This window comes from Agelaius phoeniceus, chromosome 27 (genome assembly GCF_051311805.1).
Source record: "Agelaius phoeniceus isolate bAgePho1 chromosome 27, bAgePho1.hap1, whole genome shotgun sequence".
Taxonomy (NCBI): domain Eukaryota; kingdom Metazoa; phylum Chordata; class Aves; order Passeriformes; family Icteridae; genus Agelaius; species Agelaius phoeniceus.
This window is the reverse complement of record NC_135291.1, coordinates 4,069,544-4,091,725: the sequence shown is the minus strand read 5'-3', so window position 1 is coordinate 4,091,725 and position 22,182 is coordinate 4,069,544. Positions and strand designations below refer to the sequence as shown.

The 22,182-nt window shown below is 48.3% G+C and overlaps 1 protein-coding gene and 2 pseudogenes across 2 annotated transcripts in view; all 3 read left to right on the top strand.

Annotated features, from left to right (window-relative positions):
* LOC143695917 (uncharacterized) overlaps window positions 1–22,182 on the top strand; it is a gene marked incomplete at its 5' end in the record, with an annotated part of 127,841 nt that overhangs the window by 74,817 nt on the left and 30,842 nt on the right. The window lies entirely within an intron of this gene.
* Window positions 3,841–5,331, top strand: LOC143695841 (uncharacterized; annotated as a pseudogene).
* LOC143691872 (class I histocompatibility antigen, F10 alpha chain-like) lies at window positions 14,307–18,153 on the top strand (annotated as a pseudogene). Its single transcript, XR_013185425.1, has 5 exons — window positions 14,307–14,403; window positions 15,300–15,556; window positions 16,897–17,178; window positions 17,457–17,729; window positions 17,815–18,153. The product of XR_013185425.1 is annotated as a class I histocompatibility antigen, F10 alpha chain-like (transcript).

The window sequence follows — 22,182 nt, the reverse complement described above, 5'->3', positions numbered from 1 at the left end:
CCTACATACACAGAGCTTCACTAACATTAAACAAGGGCAAGTGAAATTTTCATGAAATTTGTAGACAGACTTAAAGTTGCACTTGAGTGACAAATAGAAAGCCCAGAGGCCAAGAAGGAAGTGCTAAATAAAATGGCCTTGGCAAAGGCAAACAATGAGTGCAAAACAATATTAAGACCCAGAACCTACAATCAACCAGATGGATGAGGCCTGCAACAAATTATCTTCCACTGAACACACCGTGGCAAGGGCAATCTCTAAGGGAGAGGGCCTTTTTAACATCCCAAGATGCTGCAAAATGTTTTAATTGTGGGGAACTAGGCCTTTTTTTGAAGGACTGTCCAGAATACAAAATGCCTAAAGACCAGCAGCCACCAAAGAGGTGCCATTCATCACACTGTATGCATTGCAACAGACATTCTAACAACTGTTCTCAGTTTTGTTATCACCAGTAACCTCACCACCACCAGCAGCATTATCAGCCAAAAAACTTCCAACAGACTGCAGGGTGGCCCCGTGTGAAGACAGCAAATGGAAAGCTGTTTCACTGTACCCTCCCCACTATTCTGGAGGTCCAATACGTGGGAAATTCCCGCGGAGCTCTTCATACTCCGAACAACAGACCAGAGTGACCAAGGCTTTCCAGCAAGTTCAGGTCAGGACGTGACACCAACTGGTGAGTGCTTTGTCTATACAATTTGATGACTCTGCTTTCTATCGTATTCCCACCAGAAAATATGGACCCCTAGAGGGCCTGAGGGATGTGCTGGTAATAGGTAATGTATTCATGGACCAAATGAAATACATATTATAGTGGAAGTACAAACTGTTGGGCCAAGTGACGAAATCACAGTCACTTTCTGCTGCACAAAACCACCACACTTCCTGCACAGAGAGACTGTGATCGCCCAAGCCTTTTTATTGCCATTAAGCATAGACAATATCCCAGAGCACCCAATGGCATGCTGGGTTGAAATCATGGGCCAAGACAAGCCCCTTATAAAGTGCAGTCAGTTGAATAAAGGTAATGACATCCACCTACAAGGGATGGTGGACACAGGGGCCAATGTTACTATCATTACACAACCTCAATGGCCCCTGAACCCGGAGCTGACTCCTGTCACTGGAGTCACCTCAGTGATTGGAGGAGCTGCCATCTCCATGAGGAGCGAGCGTATTATCACAACAGAGGGACTGGAGGGCCAAACTGCCACCATCAGGCCATTTGTAGTCAGGGCACTCACCACCCTGTGGGCCAGGGACCTGTTGTCCCAGTGGGGAGCTTGACTTGATATTCCACCTCTGTCCCGGGATTTCTATTTGGGGCCACTGCAGAGTGCACCACCCCACAATCACCTGGAAGACTGACACCCCACCGTGGGTGGATCAGTGGCCCCTCTCAACAGAGAAATTACATACCCTCGAGCTTCTTGTGGAGGAGCAGCTCTCCAAGGGCCACATTGTACCTTCCAACAGCCCTTGGAACTCCCCTGTCTTTGTTCTCAAAACACCTGGCAAGGACAGGTGGACGCTCCTCCATGACCTTTGTAAAATTAACAAGGTCATTGAGGACATGGGTCCCTTGCAGCCTTCCTTCTCCGTCCTTGCTTCCTTGTGACTCGAGACTGGTGGTCGTTGATATCAAAGACTGCTTTTTCAACATCCCCCTCCATCCTCAAGATGCTCCCATATTCACCTTTTCCATCCCCTCCCTGAACAGACAGGCACCTCTGAAGCGGTACCACCGGTGAGTCCTCCCCCAAAGTGAGAAAAACTCCCCTATATATGCCAGTGGTACATGGCCCTTGTCCTATCTCCCATCCAAAGGACTCTCCCAGATGCCATTATCCTACATTATATGGATGGCATTCTGTCTTGGTTTGAAGACAGATGTCTGCTAAGGAAGGCAGGAGCTTCCTGTGAAATGGAAAATGTAAACCCCCTCCCTCTGAATTATTATAATTTTGAAATTAAAAAGCTCTCAAGCAAAGATATGGGAATAAGAATAACAGTTATTTACGAGGAAAACTAAAAATACAAATGCAATAGTACAAACAAAAAAACCCCACTGGCAGAGTCAGAATATGACCTGACACCCTGTGGGTCACAGTGGTGGTAGCAGTCCTATTAAATGGTGGCTGCAGTGCTCCTGCAGTGACAGGTGGGGTTCTGTTGAAGCAGTGATCCTGTAGAAGGGTGGAGTTTTCTCTGAAGGTCCAGTGGTGGCGTAGATGGGCCTGGACTTCCTCTGGGAATGCAATGGAAAAGAAAGCTGCTCCTCTGGGAATCCAGTGGGAAAAGGCTGTCTCTCTTCTTCCAATGTCAAATTATATCCAGGTAGGAATGCTTGGCTCCTCCCTCTGGCCGGAGCATCTCACAATGGGATGATGAATTTTTCATCAGTCATGCAGTGACACTCAAGGGCCCAATAACAGAAGATATCTCCCAGAGGGGGGGATTGTTGAGGAAGAGATAAAGTAAACTGCTGTAAGAGATGGTCTGAAGTTTCCCTCATTTGCCTCACGACCGTCACAAGGACAGAGAGGAAGACCCTGAGGACCCTGGCTGGAGTTCTGGCCTGGTTGGGGTGGATGCTCGCCAAGTGATTGTTTGCAGCTGTGCTTGCTGTGCCCCCACGTTACAACTGCTTTGAGCAGGGGCTGATAGGGAGCGGCTTGCTCTGTACACTTACACCTGCTTCACCATCCCTGCTCATCACAATGGCCCATGAATTTCCCCACCTCTTGGCCAGATGAACTTTCTGGGGTACCTCTGGTGATCCCCCCATAGAAGATCCCTCATCTGCCTCACAAGCGCTGTAAGGGAAGCCCCCTCCCAAGGACTGAGACTGAGACCCTTAAAATTCTAACACAGGGGCGCGGGCCTGACTGAAGTGGGATGTTTGCCAAGTGTTGCCTGCAGGTGTGTTTGCTGCACCAAGACTGGTTTCTCATAGACACCAATCCTGAAAACAATGGGTCTCGCTCACCACTGAGATTGATTTGTCCTGTTTTGGAACATGGACTGTCTTACACATTTTCAATAGACTTATTCTCCATTGTCTTTTATCTGTTCTCCCCTTGGTGGATGACTATAAAAAACCCCTGAGTTATGCAAAGAATTTGAGATTCTCCCCAACGTGACAAGATGGATCTATTGGCTGGACCACGAGGATTTTGTCTCTCCGTTGGTAGCTATTCCCACCCCTGTCTTCTTCTCTCTCCCTCTATCCTTTATCTCCTTTCTAATCCTTCTATTGCTTCTGCTGTGGGCACTCAATAAAAGGTGCATTTGTTTTGATCAAGACTGAAATCCCCTCCATGTTGTTTTTGCACTCTGAGATCAGTTAATGAACCATCACAACCCCACTTGTACGAGTGGATCGTGACATTAAATTGCCGTCATGGACAGGATTCTGACAGACAGAGGGGTTTGCAGGGTTGTGTGTAGTCTGTAACAGGGGAAGGATGTTTCACTCCAGCCGCACTGAGCCCGATACCCCGAAAGGGGTGAGCAGTTGTCTAAAAAGGAAAGGGAGTGACTCAAATTTCCCACAAACTGCACATGCCTAGGTGAAAAGCACCCCCATACTCAATTGAGGGTTCTGTCTTCAGAATTTCACAAAAGATCTCTTAGTGCAAAAAGGGAAACTGTTTTTGTGTATGTGTGAATCTGGACTGTCTGGGAAGTGAAGGGACTACTTGAAGTAACTGAGTAGAACCTCCCAGGCACATTTAGTCTCTTCACCCACCCAGGGAAGCAAGGGAAACACAGCAGAGGCTGTGTGGTTGTGTGCCTTAAGTCTACACCTCCCTGTCATGGTTTTGGTCCCTTCACAAAATGACGGAAAACCTCAGCGCAAAAGTTGAAGCTGAATTTTATGCTCTACTAGCCAAACACAATGCCAAACCTTCTCCCGGAGGAGAAGAACGGGCACAAAGTAACTGATTTAATTTGGAAAATGTTATTGATAGAGTATGTTCTTTACAACATGAAACAAAATTTAAACTGGGCAAAAATAAAACTATTCTCTGCTCAGTTTTGGGAGCTTGTCTCACAGCAGCTATAAAAACTCTCTTAAAGTGAAGAAGTGAGGAAAAAGCTATAATGGACTCCCTTCAAAACCTAGTTGAAATTTGGAAAAAAAATTAAATGAAGAAAGGAATGAGATCCATCTGTTACAAGCTGCCCTTAGAGAGGAACATGTTAAGAATTCACTGAATGCTGATTCCTCAACACAGGCAGAGGAAAAGACACTCCTCACATTAAACAGATTTATCCCCATAAGGAACTAGAGGCAGTAAAAAAACTGTGGAGAAAACTGCTGCCCTCATTTGAGACCACCCTTGGTTAAAACAGAATATAACTATATTAATGATGAAGATTTTGAACCACATATCACAACTAAACAAATACCATTCAGCACTACCAAATTGACTAAGCTGAAGAAAGAATTTGGGCGCCTCCCACAAGAATCGGAGATAGAATATGTCTTCCAAGTGTCCCTCACTGGTGGAGATCAAATTAAATTAACTGAACAGGAGGCCAGTGGGTACTGGGGACATGGAGTTTTCTTAACAACAGGAGATAAGCGTGACACGTGGTCCCTGACACAATGTGTGCCTTTCTGGGCCAGGGGAATTAATCCTTTGGAAAGGGGAGACCCTTTAGCTATAGTCAGTGCCCCCGACCAGCTTTTGGAAGGCGCCCACAAAGCCACCTGCCTGCAAATGATTCATGAAAAAAGTTGATTCCTGGTTTTCAGTCACCAATGCAATTACCTGTAAAGCCTGAAATTATGACTCCTTTAATTTGAGGGCTTCCTAAACCTACAGCAATTACTTTACAGAAAACCATAATGGCCTTGGGTCCCATAGAGAGACTAGATAGATTCCTTGGTAACCCCACTGACCAAACTGAATCTACTGATCCTGGTTTCACTCCATACTCCATCCCCTCACAGCCCCCAGCTTCTCAATCTGATTCACCTGCCAGTAGCCATAAAGGTTGGGCATGGAGCGAGGTTGCAGTAGATTTGATTAATTACAGTAGATGATATGGACCTGTAAAAACCCTGGAGGAGAAATCTGAAAAAACAAACGGTGTTTGGTTTATCACGGCTCCTCACGGTGAAAATTTAGGGAAGGGAAAACAGATCTCTAACCACCACCATTGGTGGTTGTTGGAAGTTAAAAGGGGGGTCCCCAGAGAGGTGATGGATGGTTTGCCCCTTGATAAATTACAGAAAATAATAACGAATTGGCACTATCAGAAACCGAATTTTTCAGTTCAACCCAGTGCACCCCTCCCTTCTCAGAATCCAGCCAGTGAGCCAAAAGAAACCCTCTCCCAGCCTCTCCCTCAGAATTTAGGATGTGAGCCAAAGCAAACAGAGAACCAGAGAAACTAGGCTCTCCATCCCTTATAGGTGAGCGAAGGGCTGGAGCATGGATGGATCTGAGAATGCTCACTAAACATAAATCAGGAGATATATTGATCACAGCTATCACAGGCCTCAAACAGGCACTTGTAACCTTTCTGATTGACACTGGGGCACAAATCTCTGCACTAACAAAAAGGATGCCCAGAAGTGTAGAATTGTTCCAACAAAGAAACCATGTTATGTTTTAAATGCCCTAGGAACTACAGAATCTATGAATGTGGCCTTAGTAAAACTCACACTCCATGGAGAGGAGAATCAATTAGTTGTCAAAATTGGGGATATTCCAAACAATTTATTAGGGATGGATGTTATTGCTGGGAGGCAGTGGGAAGATTCTGAGGGATTCCTGTGGTCATTTGGCGTTCCATGTCTTAACATTAGACTCCAAGCTGCATCCTCCTCACTGTCTAGCAAAATTACTCATGTAAAACAATACCCTCTACCTTCTGGTGCCAAAGAGGGCATCAACTGGTTATACAGGACTTGTGAGACCAAGGAGTAATAGTCAATACCCATTCTCTTTTCAACTTGCCAGTGTGGCCAGTTTGGAAACCCAATGAGAAGTGGAGGCTGACAGTAGACTTCTGCAGGCTTAATGCCAACACAGACCCTCTTACAGCAGCAGTCCCAAATTTGGCTGAATTAATGACATCAATTCAAGAAAAAGCTCACTCAGTCATGGCAACTATAGATGTCAAAGACATGTTTTTTATGATACCCATACAGCCAGAAGATATGGACCGTTTTTCCTTCGCATGGAAAGGACAGCAATACACTTTCACTAGGCTTCCCCAAGGCTACAAACACTCCCCCACTTTGGCCCACCCTACTTTAGCCCAGGAATTAGAAAAAATACCCAAACCTGACAACGTAGCTGTTTATCAATACATTGATGACATTCTGGGGGGGGGGGGTGTGTGTGAAATAGAGGTAGTAGGGAAACATCAGCAGAAAATAATCTCTCACTTAGAAAGTCTTGATTTGCAGATGCCCCCAGAGAAAATTCAGAAGTCTTCTCAGGAAGTGAAGTTTTTGGGAATTTGCTGGAAAGGAGGTATGACATGTATTCTACCTGATATCCTAACCTCTTTAGATCAGATCAAAATGCCTGAATCCAGGAAAGATCTCCAGCAAGCTCTAGGATTATTAGTGCTCTGGAGAAAACATATTCCAGATCTTTCAATAATTGCCAGGCCCCTTCATGACTTGCTGAGCAAACGGGGTGAAATGGGATTGGACTCCTTCTCAGGAGGAAGCATTGCAGTTGCTGATTTTTGAAGCAACAGCTCACCAAGCACTGGACCCTGTCCATCCCACAGATCCCTTTCAGCTGGAATGGGGATTTGGCTCCTCAGGGCTGTCAGTACACATTTGGCAGCAGGGTCCTGAGGGTCCAACAAGTCCTGTTGGTTTCTATTCCTGTGGTTTTAAAGATGCTGAGAAAAGATACACTACCTGGGAAAAAGGATTGTTTGTGGTTAGCTTAGCTTTCATAGAAGTGGAAAAAAATGCATGACAACAACCAGTTGCCTTGAGAGGCCCTTTCAAAGTTATTAAGACAGTCACTACTGGGACCTCCCTCCCCGTCCCCAACACAGTGGCCCAAAGTGCCTCAGTTACAAACTGGTATGCTCAGATTGAACATTACTGTAACATTCTCTCAATAACAGAAAACGCTGTAAAAAATTTAGCGATCCAAGAAACTGAGAACTTGGGCAGCAGCCATGACAAACCTGCCTCTGTAATTAAAGTATCCCCTCCTTTCTCCCCCAAACGATCAGCAAATTCTTGGTTCCCTGATGCCTCTGCTAAACAGGAGGGGAAGGTGTGGAGATACAGGGCAGCAGCCCTCCACATTTCCTCTGGTGAACGAATCATTACCGAGGGAGAAGGCAGTGCTCAGGCTGGGGAGCTGAGAGCTGTTTGGAGTGCTTTCCAACATGAGCTACAGAATACCTCTCCTGTCTGCATCTACACGGACTCCTATGCTGTGTATAAAGGATGTACTGAGTGGCTTCCTTTTTGGCAGCAAAATGATTGGGAAGGTAACAGAATTCCAGTATGGCAAAAGGAAAAGTGGCAAGAAATTTTGAACATCGCAAGCCAAGGAAATTTTGTTAGGGTGGGCAGCCTTTCACCAGACAGATGGAAATCCAGCAGGAGAGTGGAACAATAAAGCTGTTGGTTTAGCAAGACTAAGTCCCCTGAAAAAGAACAAATTACAGAGGACTGGGATCAACTATTAGAATGGCTGCATGTAAAAAGACAGCACACAGGTGTGAAAGATTTGTACAAGGAAGCTCTTGCCCAGCATTGGCCTGTCACCAAGGAAAGGTGTAAAACATGCGTATCAACCTGTGAGCAATCGCAGACTGGAGACTGGAGAGACATCCTTTGGAAGATGACCCTCTGCATTTCAGAAAGGGTAAAGGCTTATGGGACGCGTGGCAGGTAGACTATATTGGACCCTTTAAGAAGTCAGGAGTTAAACACTTTGTGCTGGTAGGAGTAGAAATTGTATCTGGGATGGTCCAGGCCAATGCTTTTAAAAGAGCTACAGGAGATAATACTGTTAAAGCATCGCAGGGATGGTTTGGAATTTTCCCAAAACCACAGGAAATTCAATCTGATAATGGGTCCCACTTCACTGCTAGAATTGTACAGGATTTGGCAAAAAATGAAGGAATTAAATGGACTTTTCATACCCCTTACTACCCTCAAGCTAACGGGATCGTGGAAAGGACCAATGGTCTTTTGGAATGACTTTTGAAACCAGAGGAGGGAAATTGGGATGTTCGGTTATGGGAAGCTGTGAAAAGTGTGAATGACAGATGGGGGGGTAAATGGGTGTCCCAAAATCACTGTTTTTTGCCACATAGCTCCAAGCATAATTGCCTCTCTAGGGAGACCAGATGATTTCAAGATTCCAGCATATTACCCTGGACAACCTGTTCTGGTGGACCTCCCTACTGTAGGGGAACTACCACTAGTGCTAAAAACCCCTCTGAATAAACATGCATGGGTAGCCTCTGATGCTCTAGGGAGAGAGCATCGGATAAATACACACTGGATAATTCCATCATTCTAACTTTTTCTGTCCCTTAGTGGCAGGATTCTGTTGTGTTTACTTTTACGGAAGAACCCTGAGGGACATGAGGATCATCTGAACCATGATAACACTGGTGATACTTTTCTGCATCCTACCACAATTCCGTGGACAGAATCCTGCTGAGTGGTCGTGGTCTGAAGCTACCATCCATCACACTAATGTTCTAGGATCATATCCCAAGGGTCGCCACCTGAACCTAGAGCCTATAGTGCTGCATGACTCTGAGATATATCGCCCAAGTGAGTGGGGATGGGATCAGAAGGACTGGACTAGAACCCTAACTGGAACAATTGGTGAGTCGATTGTGGTAGCGTGCAGAAAAGTGGAATGATCTCTCTATGAGAAAGCCACCTCCATTGCAGGTGCTGGAAATTTTTTAGAACCAGATGGAAAAAACTATTTGCACATCCCTACAACAGAACTGTGTCCTACGACAAAGTGGGAGTGTACCAAGCAAATTCCCCTCACTCTGTGCTGCTGGCAGGAGTACATTGGTAACTACACTTTAGGCCCCAGAACCAACAATGCAATTACAAAGGATTGTAGAAATAAATCTACTGCTTGCTGGCATAATTTTACTTTAGCTAAACCAACTTATGTGACATGCCGTTGGCAAAATAACTTGACAAATCCATAAAGTTTAAAAGGCCTGGTTTACAAATTTAAGATAAATGCTATAACAAAGTCCACACTGAGTACAGTAGTCACACCCCAGTGGGTAGAAAGGACTGAGAGCACCCTTAGTCAACTTGATACTGAATGGCCTTGGTCCCAGGCTTTTGTTCATTTTTCCGGATCCTCAGGAAATATGAAGGATTTAAAACTATCAACTGTTGTTACGCATGAAAATCAGATATACACTAGGCAGGAATGGGAAAACCAAAAAACCTGGCAGCTTCAAGGGATAGTGGGGAAAAAAATTAGTATGGGATGCTGAATGATTAACAGAACTACCCATAGTAACGCAACCTCAATCGGTGTTTTGACAGATCAAACAAATAAGCATGAAAAGGTTTGTACGCACCCAAGCTTACAGGATTGTTGGCACAATTTTACATTGGCACAAACCATAGAAGTGGTTTGTCTTTGGTCCAAAAAATGTAGGCCTGTAGGGCCTACATTTTAAGTTTATAGTAAATGCTATAGCCCAACTGGTTACAATTTACACCACCACCACTCCAGCCCAACTACCGCTTATGCTTAGCCCAAGAATTTTTGAAAATGGACCAGATATAATTAGGAAAACAGGACAACAACAAATACTGTTCAATCCAGCATGGTTCTCTTAAACAAGTCAAATTGCTGATGCAAAGTAATGTCTCAGAAATTCAGCCGGCCTGTTCACCTTTTTTGCAAACTCCCTTTGAGGGTTGGATGACCTGGTTGCAAAAGCGGAACTCTTTTAAAAGACGGACGCTAAGAGACATAACCGGTGTTGTGGGAACAGGATTGGGAATTCTAAAGAGTATTGATTCAGAAGTATTAATGAATAAAATTGGCTGCGACAACTAGAGATTTGACCAAGTTACAACAACTACTGCAGTCATTGGCTTTAGGAACACACCAGTGGCTGCTATCAAACATTTTGACAAATTGGGAAAAGGTAAATGTAAATGACCACAAATTGGTAAATGATGCACTCGGTGCTACACAAAACAACATTTCTTTGGCTCTCAGCTGTATCCAGGCACAATTGTGGATGCAGTCAGTTGCTGCCTCAATGATAAGAGAAGGTGAAGAAGGCACTTTTCCTACTGAAACTTGGAAAATAATTTGGGACAGTGCCACTGATTTTGAAAGAGAATTCCAATCCTGGTGGAACTTAGTGAATTTAACTTACAATCCCATTACAAACACAGCCATGGCTTTTGTGTTAACCATACGTAATGCCTCAGTGCATTTGATATTTCCTATGATTGCATTAGGGCTGAATAATGATGGAGCTGTTCTCTATCCTTATGAGCATTGGGAATGGGCCCGTCAAATGGGTGAGAAATGGCAAACTGTTAATTTAGAATCTTGTCTTGTCCGAGAACAACAAGGGTTCATCTGTGAAAGCAATGCAATCATAGCTCAAGACATTTTTTCAGACACAGAGAAAAATATCTGTCATTTTGAAATTCAGCCTAATGAGGCTTCTGAAACAGTCCTTGTATATATAGGCAACAGGTGTGCATGCTTCAGAACTGCTTGTGATTTTGTATTCATAGAGAATATTGTAGTAGATACTAAAAATTATTCAAATGTTTGTGCTTGTAACTTTACCAAGATTACAGGATGTGATTTCTTTTATGAAGCTCCAGTTACCTCTCACTACCTATTGCAATCCAACTACACACTGATTCACAAACTGATGCCTACTCCTATCAGGATGAACCTCACTTTGGTAAGTCAAGTGCTGCTCCATCAAGACTTGGTAGAAATCCTCAAAAAGATAAAGAAAAACGCACAGAAGCCCTGGTGACTGTTCATCACAATGTGAGACAGATACACCGTGTTATGGAGAGGGTAAAGAAAGATGCCGAGCACAGGTGGTGGGATACCCTCTTTGGGTGGTCACCTACTGCCACGAGTGCCCTGAACAGTGTGTGTCAACCCATCGTTGCCCTTTTGATTCTAATTGTGCTTGGTTTTATCTTGTCATCAGTCCCATTTGTTATGAATTGGAGGATGATGAAACGGCTGACAAGATTGATGTCTATAGTCAATGCACACAACTTGGCTGATGTCCTCTACACTGTGGACATCCCCAATCAATTGACACAAGGCAATTACAAATTAAGCATATATGTTTTAGAGCAATCCTGGATTCCCATTTATGATTTTGTGAGAATTACTTTCAATTTTTAGTGAATTGTTTTAGAAAATAATTTTAAAGTTAATGCTTATATTATGATTTGTTTATTGTTTTGCTTTTGATTATTTGTTATTTGTTTCAACCATTTGAAAATTGTTACAAAAATAATACTATTTTAATTAATTAACTCTTAGAGTTAATTCCCAATATTGCCGGATGGAACGTGCCTGGGGTTGTCTGGCCTTGCTGCTGGACCAAACGTGGCAGCTGTGGTGGTCTCACCCCAGAGACACCCCTGGCTAGCTGGGTATTGAAGCTGGCGCTTGGGACAAGTCCAGGCAAGCAGGAACTCAGGTTTACCTCTGGTGGAAAGACTTTAGGCGATGGTGAAGGTAAAAGGAGACGCTGCTGGAGGTTTTGATCCAGAGCTTTATTCCTAAGTCACAGACCTCTGAATGTTGCAACAGCTCCAACAGAACTCAGAACCACGTGGTCGCTGGGTATTTTAAGCCCGGGGAGAGGGGGAGGGAAGGGGTAGGTATGGCACCAACCAGGTGGGAGGGGGGAAGTCTCAGGAGACAAGTGACACCTGGATAGCCCAATGTTGCCAGGGCTGAGAAGCATCTTTTGAACTTTGCCAATCAGATGATGCCCTTGCTGGAATGTTAAGATTGACGGACAGCACTTAGCAAGGGGGCAAGGGGAAGGGGAAGGGAGAGGTTGTTGGCACACCTGAGGGAGGAACTGGGATAGCTGAAACAGAGTATTACATCACACTGCAACAATTAACCATTTTGAAAATTGTTATGAAAAATAATACTGTTATAATCAATATTAATTATGTTTGTTTATTGTCTCCCTTTTCCCCCTCTTTTTCCTATCCTTTCTTTTCCTCCTTTTTCTCTCTCTCTCTCTCTTTCTTCTCTCTGTCATACTGTCCCTATTTTTCCGGGTTATACTACCAACGTACGGCCAGTCCTGAAGACTCATCAATGATACTCCAGAGCGCTGCTGATAAAGATCCCTCAAGACAATTGTGAGTCAGGGGGTCGTGTGAGAGTCTGTCTGAAATATCCCTCATCTGCCTCACGATCGTCATTGCGGGGGAGCACTGAAAAACAGACCCCTCCTGTCTGAAGTTTCTGATCCTGCAGGGGAAAGTCATATGCCTGAGACCTGAGAGTGTTGCTCAATTATTGTTTTCACAGGTGCATTTGCTATATGCTACACTGAGCTCAAAGGGCATTTTGCCCTTTTGCACAATAGCTCTGGAATTCTCCCCGCCTCTCGGCCTGGCTGAACTTCTCCTAGGCTTTAGGGTGGTCCCCCCAAAGAAGGTGCCTCTTGCTCGTTCATAACCACCATGACAGACAAACCGAGATGTAAGAAGCCTCTTCATCAAGAGACCGAGACATGAAATCCCTGTGTGAGAAGGCCCCCTCTCACCTTCTTCCAGAGACTGGGACTGAAACCCCCAGCCCGGGAGAGGTGTGCAGTGGCGGGGGAAGGAAAGCTGCCCAAAGCAAGATGGATGTTGCAGGTGCAGGCAGTCAACCACGAAAACAATGGCTCTCACCTACTGCCAAACATGGACTGTGTGTACCCCTTTCCAAACACCATTCTTTCCCCCTGAAGATACAGTAAACTACCTTTGATTTGGTTGCAAAATCCATCCCCCCTTCCCCCATCAAAAAAGAATGTAATTGGGGTCCAGATGAACTGTGCCTCTGAGATCTCCCTGGACGCGGCCTGGTGAACTCCATGGGCTGGACATGGAGGGACTTGGCAGTTTGACGTTTGGTAGCTATATACCCATTCTTTTTCCTCCCTCTTTTCCCTTATTTTTTCCTTTTTCCCCTGATTCCTTCCCAAGGCATTTTTGCTGTGGTTATTTCAATAAAGGTGCATTTGTTTTGATTATCACTGCAAACCCCCTTGTACCGTGTCAGTTCTTTTGCACCCTGAAATCAATCCACGAACCATCACGAAACCCATTCATAAGGACGGATCGTGACACACCCAAGCTGCGTCCCCGGGATCCGCCCGCCTCTCCCAGCCCCAGAGCCCCCTTTCCGTGACCCAGGGACCCCCTGAACCCCCTTTTCTGCCTTTCCCAGCTCCCAGACCCCACTTCCCTGAACAATGGAGACTCCTGGACCCCTTTTCTGGGTTCAGGGACCCCCTGGATCCCGCAGCCCGCCTCTCACAGTCCCTTCCTGGAACCTTGGACCCTTCCTGGCTCTCCCGGTTCTGCTTCCCGGCTCTCGGACGCCCCCAGACCACCCAATCTCTGCGTGCCCCCAGTTCTCCACCCCCTGCGCGTCCTGCGGGGATGTCCTGGCAGGTCCCGGGGGGGTTCAGGGGAATTCCCAGGGTTTGCTCTGTCCCCTCTCCCTCCCCGCGCTGCCCCGGTCACTTTCGCGTCTCCCAAGCTGCGGCACCGGGACCCGCCCGGGGACCGGGGACTGCTCCGGCACCGGGACCCCCCTGAACCACAATCCCTGGGCAGGGGGACCCCCGAACTTCCATTTCCAGGCGAACCCCCCTTCCTGGGCACAGAGACCACCTTGAATGCTAACTTCGGGGCACTGGGAGCCTCCCTGTACCCCCTTCCCCAGCCCCAATAACCCCTGCACCCCCTTATCTGGAGCCTGGAACCCCCTGAACCCCAAATCCCGGGCATGGAAACCCCCCTGAACCCCCATTTCTGGGCACCGGGACCCCACTGCATCCCCTTATACAGCACTGGGAGTCCTTGACCCCCCCCATTCTGCTGCACCAGGACCCCCGTGCACCCCCATATCCAGGACTGGAACACTCCCAAACCCTCCATTCTCAGGCACAGGGACCCCCCTGCACCCCCTCATCCGGCACCAAAGCCCCCCTGCACCCCCTTTCCTGGCCCTCCCCCATCTCAGACACCCCAGCCCCCGCTTTTCCTTGGGGCGGGGCCAGGGCTGTGGGCGGGGCCGCAGCGGAGCAGCGCCATGGCTCCAGCGCTGGCTCTGGGGCTGCTCTTGGGGCTCCTGGGGGACCCGGGGGGCGCGACCAAAGGTGAGTGGGAACCCCGAAACGGGGAAACTCCTGAAGTTCCATTTCCGGCCACCGGGAACGCCCTAGACTTCCATTCCTGGACAGGGGAACCACCCTGTACCCCAATTTTGAGTCTACTGACCCCTCTCAACCCCCTTCGCCAGCCCCTGAACCCCATTCCTGGACAGGAAAACCCTCCCGAACCGCCATTCCCAGGCATCAGAATCCACTGAGCCCCTATTCCTGGGCGCCCATGTCCGGGCACCGAGACCCCCCTGTACCCTCTTCCCCGGCACCGGGACCTGCTCGTCCTGCGGGGAGAGGTGTCTCAGGATGTCCAGGAGGGTCCCTGGGGGGATTCTGGGCCCCAGGACCCCCCTGAATTTTCAGTTCTGGGCACTGGGACCCCCCTGCACCCCCTTATCCAGTACCAATTCCCCCCTGCAACCCCTTTCCCATCCATCCTGCCTTCCCCAGTCCCCAGACCCCTCTTTTCCTTCATCCTGAGACCCCTGGACTTCCATTCCTTCTTTTCTCAGTCCCCAGCCCCCCCCATTTCTCTGCATCAAGGACCCCCAGATTCCTATTCCCAGGTCTCCCCACCCTGTGACCCCTTATTCCTTGGCACTGGGGACCCCTGGATCCCCTTTCCTGGGCACATGCATCCCCTGGAACCCCCATGCCACTTTCCCAGTCCCTGTACCTCCTCTCCCCCTTTCCATAACCCTGGAACCCCCTGAGCCCCCATTCCTGGACACCAGGACCCCCTGCAGGCCCTTTCCTGTCCATCCCACCTCTCCCACCCTGTACACCCTTTCCTTGGCCCCAGGATCCCCAAACCCCTTCCCAGCTCTCCCAGTTCCCCTTTCATTGTTCCATGATCTCCTCAATCCCCCCAAATCTCTGTGTCCCCCCAGTTCTCCACTCCCTGCGTTACCTGCACGTGATGGTGTCAGAGCCCAGCCCGGGGATCCCCCAGTTCATGGATATTGGGTACCTGGATGGGATCCCCTTCGTGCGCTACGACAGCGAGCGGGGCCGGGTGGAGCCGCTGATGCAGTGGATAAAGGATGGAGTCAAGCCAGAATATTGGATATGGGGACCCAGACCAATGTGAGGAACCAGCACAGTGATGTCAGGAACCTGAAGATACTGCGTGAGCAGTACAACCAGAGCGGCGATGAGTGAGGGGAGCTGTGGGACTGGAATGGGGATCCATAGGGCTGGAATGGGATCTGTAGGGCTGGGATCCATGGGGCTGGGATGGGATCTCTGGGGCTTGAATGGGAACTGTAGGGCTGGGGATTGGATCCATAGGGCTGGAATGGGATCTATAGGTCTCAGATGTGGATTCACAGGGCTCTAAGTGGCTGAAATGGGGATCCATTAGGTTGGAATGGGATATTTTGTGATCCACGGGTTGGGATATGGATCCATGGGGCTGGGATGAGATCCATGGGGCTGGGTTGGGATCCATGGCGTTGGGATGGGATCTGTGGGGCTGGAATGGGAACTGTAGGGCTGAGATGGGGATCGATGGGGCTGAGATGGGGATCCATTAGACTGGGATGGGATAGCTTGTCATTCATGGAGCTGGGATGGGATCTGTGCACTTGGGTTGGAATCCATGGGGGTGGGATGTGGATTCGTGGGGCTGGGATGGGAACTGTAGATCCCCAATGTGGATTCACAGGACTCCAAGGGACTGAAGTGGGGATCCATTAAGCTGGGATGGGATATTTTGTGATCCATGGGTTGGGATATGGATCCATGGGGCTGGGATGGGATCTGTTGAGCTGGGATGGGATCCATGGGGCTGGGATATGAATCCATGGGGCTGGGATGGGATCTGTGGGGCTGGGATGGGATCTGTGGGACTTGGGTACAGATCTATGGGGCTGGGATGGGATCTGTAGATCTTGGATGTGGATTCACAGGGCTCCAAGGGGCTGAAAATGGAGATCCATTAGACTGGGATAGGATAGCTTGTGATCCATAGGGCTGGAATGGGATCTATGGGGCTGGAATGGGAACTGTAGGGCTGGGATGGGATCTGTGGGGCTAGGATAAGAACTGTAGGGCTGAGATGGGGATCCGTGGGGTTAGGATGGGGATCCGTGGGGCTGGGATGGGATCTGTGGGGCTGGAGTGGGGTCTGTAGGGCTGGGGTGAGCATCCATGGGGCTGGGATGGGATCTATAGGTGTCAGATGTGGATTCATAGGGCTCCAAGGGGCTGCAATGGGGATCCATTAGACTGGGATGGAATATCTTGTGATCCATGGGGCTGGGATTGGATCCATGGGGCTGGGATCTGTGGGGCTGGGATGGGATCTGTTGGGTTGACTTCCATGGGGTTGGGATGTGGATCCATGGGGCTCCAAGGGGCTGGGATGAGGCTCTGTGGGTCTCCATCAGACTCTGCGGCTCCAAAGGGCTGGAATGGGGCTCTGTGGGGCTGGGACACAATTCCAGGGGTCTCTGTGGGTACAATCCCCCCAGGTCTCCACACAAGGTTGAGGTCTCCACACAAGGTTGACAGTTTATGGCTGTGACTTCCTGTCCGATGGGAGTGTCCGTGGATCCCACCAGATTGGCTACGATGGGCGGGATCATATCTCCTTTGACCTGGGATTCAGGAGATTCGTGCCGGCCGACAGCGCTGCTGAGATCACCAGGAGACGCTGGGAACAGGAATTGAACGGGGTTGAGATGTGGACAAATTATCTGAACCACATCTGCCCAAAATGGCTCCAGAGGCACATCAGATATGGGCAGAAGGAGCTGGAGCGCAAAGGTGGGAGCAGAATTCCTGTGAGGGATTTGGGAATGGAGGACTTGGGAACACAGTATTTCCAGTGGGAATTCTATGGTCAGATCTCATCCCAATCCCATTGCAGTGTGAATTCCATGGTCAGATCTCACCCCAATCCCATTCCACTGGGAATTCCATGGGCAGATGTCACTCTCATCCTATTCCAGTGGGAATTCCATAGGTAGAACTCACCCCAGTCCCGTTCCAATGGGATGTCCCTCACCATTCCATGGATGTCCCTCACCATTATTCCATTCCAGAGCCCCCTGATGTCCATGTGTCCGGAAGAGAGGAACACGGGACGCTGATCCTGTCCTGCCACGTGTACGGATTCTACCCCAACACCATCGCAGTCAGCTGGATGAAGGGGGGTGAAACCTTGGATCAGGAGACGGAGTGGGGCGGGATCGTTCCCAACAGCGACGGCACCTTCCACACCTGGGCCAGGATCGAGGCGCTGCCGGAGGAGCGGGAGCAGTACCGGTGCAGGGTGGAGCATCCCGGAATGCCAGAGCCCGGGATCTTCGCTTGGGGTGAGGCTGGGAATGTGGGGATTGGGAATTTGGAATTCCTAAATGGGGATTCCCCTCCCCCTCCTCACTATCCCATGTTTCCCAGAGCCGACATCTGGCGGGAATCTCTCCATGGTGGTCGCTGTGTCTGTCATCGCTGCCATCCTCATCCTCATCGTTGTCCTCATCAGATTCGGTGTCTGGAAGCTCCAATCTGGTAACACATGGGATGGGGGTCGGGAAGGGACACGGATCCACCCAGCACCGGTCTGGGAATCCTGTGACACTGATGCTGATCCCACTTTGTTTCCACAGGGAGGAGGGACAGAAATGGATACAACCCGGCGGCCGGTGAGTTCCAATGGCGGATCCAGCTCTGGATCCCCTCTGTGCGGATCCCAGGATGGATCCTGGGGTTAATCCCAGTGTGTGATCCGTGCTGGAATCTCATGGATCTTCTCTCTCTGCAGGAAAAGACATGGGAATGAATGGCTCCACTGCAGATACAGCATGGGATCAGGGTGGGATTCCAGAGGGAGATTGGGGCAGGATGGACAGACTGGGATTGGGGAGGGATTTTGGATCAGGGCATGGGTCTAGAGTGGGATCAGGTGGAATTGTAAAGTGGGGATGGAGCTGGATTCTGGAGCAGTATCAGAAGGGATGGATGGAGCAGGATTGGGGCAGGAGTGATGGAGTGGGATCAGGGAGGGATTCCAGTGCAGGATTGGGTAGAATGGATGGAGCAGGATCGGGTAGGATCGATGGAGCAGGACTGGGACAGGACTGGGGCAGGATCAAGTGGGATAGATGGATGGAGCAGGATTGGGGTGGGGTCAGGTAGGATTCTGGAGCAGCTCCCTCTCCCAAGGGGATCCAGCCAGGTCCATCCTGTGGAATGGGGACAGGGACAGGGTGACACCGTGACCCTCTCTCATCCTGGTAGTAATCACTACCTGAGGGATCCATGGGGCTGGATCCGGCCCCTTCCCTCTTCCTGGGAAAGCTGAGAGCTGCCAGCAGAGCTCATCCCACTGCTCCCACCCACCTTGCTTCTCTTGGTAACAGATCCATTTCCCCTTTTCCATGTCCTAGTGTTTTAAAGCCAATAACCACAAATATTCACAATGCTTCAGTTCTGGTGTGAAATTATCCTGCTTGGGGCAATAAATTCTGCTTGGGGCAATGTCCTGGATTGTCAAGCAAATTGTATTCTATTTGCCACCTGTATGGCAGTTGTCTTCTGTTAAGTAGGCAGTTTTCCTTATCTCTTCCACAACTGGGGAGACATCCGTTGATAACAGGCTATTGAATGTCACTGCACAACTGATAAGAACGACAGCATCCCAGTGTGAGATGCTCCACCCAGAGGGGAGAGCCAAGCATTCCTACCTGGATATAATCTTGAGTTTCTGGAACACCAGCATGGCTTTCTCCACTGGATTTCCCAGAGGAAACAGCTGCTCTCTTCCCCTAGATCTTCAGAGGAAGACTACACTCTTCTACAGGATCCCTGCTCCAACAGAACCCACCTGACACTCTAGGAGGGCTGCAGCCACGATTCCAATTGGACTGCTACCAATACCCTGACCCACAGGGTGTCAGGTTGTGTTCTGACTCTGTCAGTGTTGTTTTAGTTTACTGCATTGTTTATTTTATCCTTTTATTTTCTTCCCTACTAAAGAACTGTTATCCCTGCTCCCATATTTTTTGCCTGAGGGCCCCTTAATTTAAAATTTATAGCAATTTGGAAGGAGGGGGTTTACATTCTCCATTTCAGGGGAGGCTCCTGCCTTCCTTAGGAGACTCCTGTCTTTCCAAACCAAGACAGATTTTGGTGCTTAACGTGAGGCTCAAGGGCACAGAAATAAAAAGGAAGTAACAGTTCTTGAGTAATCTAATTTTTGTACGCTGCTACAGAAACCTTGTTAAGCTGTCATCATGTGGTCCAGCTTACCTTGGTTTGGGTGGCATGTGGTTGTGGCTACATTTCTCCCATTTGCAGGCCCTTATCTAAACATGGGTCCTATAACCAAGGCTACTGTGGCTGTTATCCAGTTTGTTTTATGGGTTAATAAGGGGAGGAATTAATGGCTTTTTAACTTCCTCTGGAAAGCAGGCACATGGATTCACAGCTATCACACACTAACTGTATGTTTTTGGGGTTACTTTAATATTAGCACCTGCTGTGAGGAAATGACACCAGGGGAAATCTTCTCCCAACCCTTTAGCCATCTCTTTGGGTCTGCTCTACCAGTTTTTGAAGGGTTCAGATCCACTCTAAATACTAATGATATCAAACAGTGGCTGGTGTTGCTGGAAGGCTTGTTCTGTTTAGCATTTAGAGATAAGAGAAGATTAACTTGGATAACCACCCTGACACCTACCCCAAAGACAAGGGATGCTGCCCCAGAGCCTGGCCCTGCCCCACAGCCCACCTCAGCTATAAACTACCCAGATTGGATGGGGGTTCTGGTGAAGGAGATAAACGAGGTGAGCCAAATGCTGAAGGAGCACATTTCCCAAGCTCGTGAGAAGCCCTCCCAGTGCCTCGAAGAGGGAGAGTCTAATAGTGCAGCAGTGGAACCCACAGATGTTACAACTGTCCAGGTTCCAGCTGAACTGCAAAGGCAGTCACAGCCAGCAGCAGTTGCTCCTGTGGAAACAAGGAGATCTAAGATGAAAGCAGGGCACCCAGATAAGGGAGGGCCCTCACAACCCTCAGGAGACCCAGAGGTTGAGATCGTCACCGAGTCCCTGACGTACAAAAATCTCCAAAATCTGCACAAAGACATTGTATGATGGGAATATGAGACTTATACAACCTGGCTACTTTGGGTCTGGGACCTTATAAGTACAGGTGTGCAACTGGATGGTGGTGAGGCAAGAAATTTGGGACCCTCAACCCAGGACTCAGGTATCAATCAGATTTTTGTAAGGGAGCCAGGGTCCCCTTCCCTCTAGGAACGGCTTTTAATGAGTGTCAGAGAGAGGTTTGTCCACAGGGAGAGCATGCAGGAGCACCACCATAGAATGTGCTGGAAGACCCTTGAGGAAGGGATCCAACAGCTGAGAGAAGTAGCAGTATTGGAGGGACTCTTTGGGAGGGATGGACAGCATGAAAATGACCCCAACAAGGTCAGGTGCACAGGGTAAATGTTGTGGAGCCTGGCAAATCTAGGGCCATCTCAATACACCACCTTCATTGCAACGATTAATGCAGATACCAACCAAGAGACAGTGGGCTCTGTCGCCAACAAGCTTAGAAAGATGAGAGTATGATCAATGGCCCAATGCTGGCTCATGTCTCTGCTGTGATTAAAAATCTCAAAGAGGAGATGAAGGAGATGAGGGAGGGGTGAGGTGTCACAGACATATTTTATGAAAAATCCTTTCCTTAGGATTTTTTCCTCCTGAGAAGCCGAGAGGCCTCAGGAACAAAATGTAAACAATAATTGTCGTGAACGGTGGAAGAATTGCCTCACACAATATGCATGAACAGCAAATCCCAAAGTTTATTGATAGCTCACACATATTTATATTGGTGTTAATGAAGCTTATACATATTGCAAAAGCTGAGCTCATTATTGGTTAAAGCACACTTAGATCAACCACACCTACTTCTATGCTCTAATGATTATTTTGTTTCTATGTTTACATTCTTATAACTACTCTATCTAGGCTATCTTCATTTTCTGGCAAGCGATTTTCTCCCCCATCTTCCTGTTTCAGCGAAGATCACCATGACCTCTGTCAGTGATTGGACACTGGTTACTTAATCCCCAGCTTGTTTCCCCTATCCTTATCCAACGGTATCACATCGAAGTGGCCTTTCTCAGCTAGCCAATTATCCACAAAGCTCTCCACAAATAATTATCTGCTGCTGTGGAATTGACAGGTGGATCTGTGATTGGTCTCATGTGGTTATTTCTAATTACTGGCCAATCACAGTCCAGCTGTCTGGACTATCTTGGTCAGTCACAAGCCTTTGTTACTCATTCTTTTTCTATTCTTAGCTAGCCTTCTGATGAAATCCTTTCTTCTATTCTTTTAGTATAGTTTTAATATAATATATATCATAAAATAATAAATCAAGCCTTCTGACTTCTGTGGAGTCAACATTCTCATCTCTTCCCTCATCCTGGGACCCCTGTGAGCACCACCACAGTGAGGAGCAACAGTTCCCATATGGCACCAGTGCAAGTCACAGCCCCAAAGTCAGAGCCCAATATTCCCCAGCTAGACAGAGAGAGTACACCCCAGGGGCTGACGTGTGGTTCTCCCTGCATGACCATGGGGAAGACATGGGAAGGTGGGATGGAAAACCCACTTCTGTCCTGGCAGCACGAGTGCATCAACTCACCGAGGGAAACACTAATCAAGGGAACTCCAGTAAAGTGAAGGTAGCCTCAACCTCCCATGACCGAGCTGCTGGGTATGATCTATCAGATCTCCTTGAAGGAGAGAACCTCTA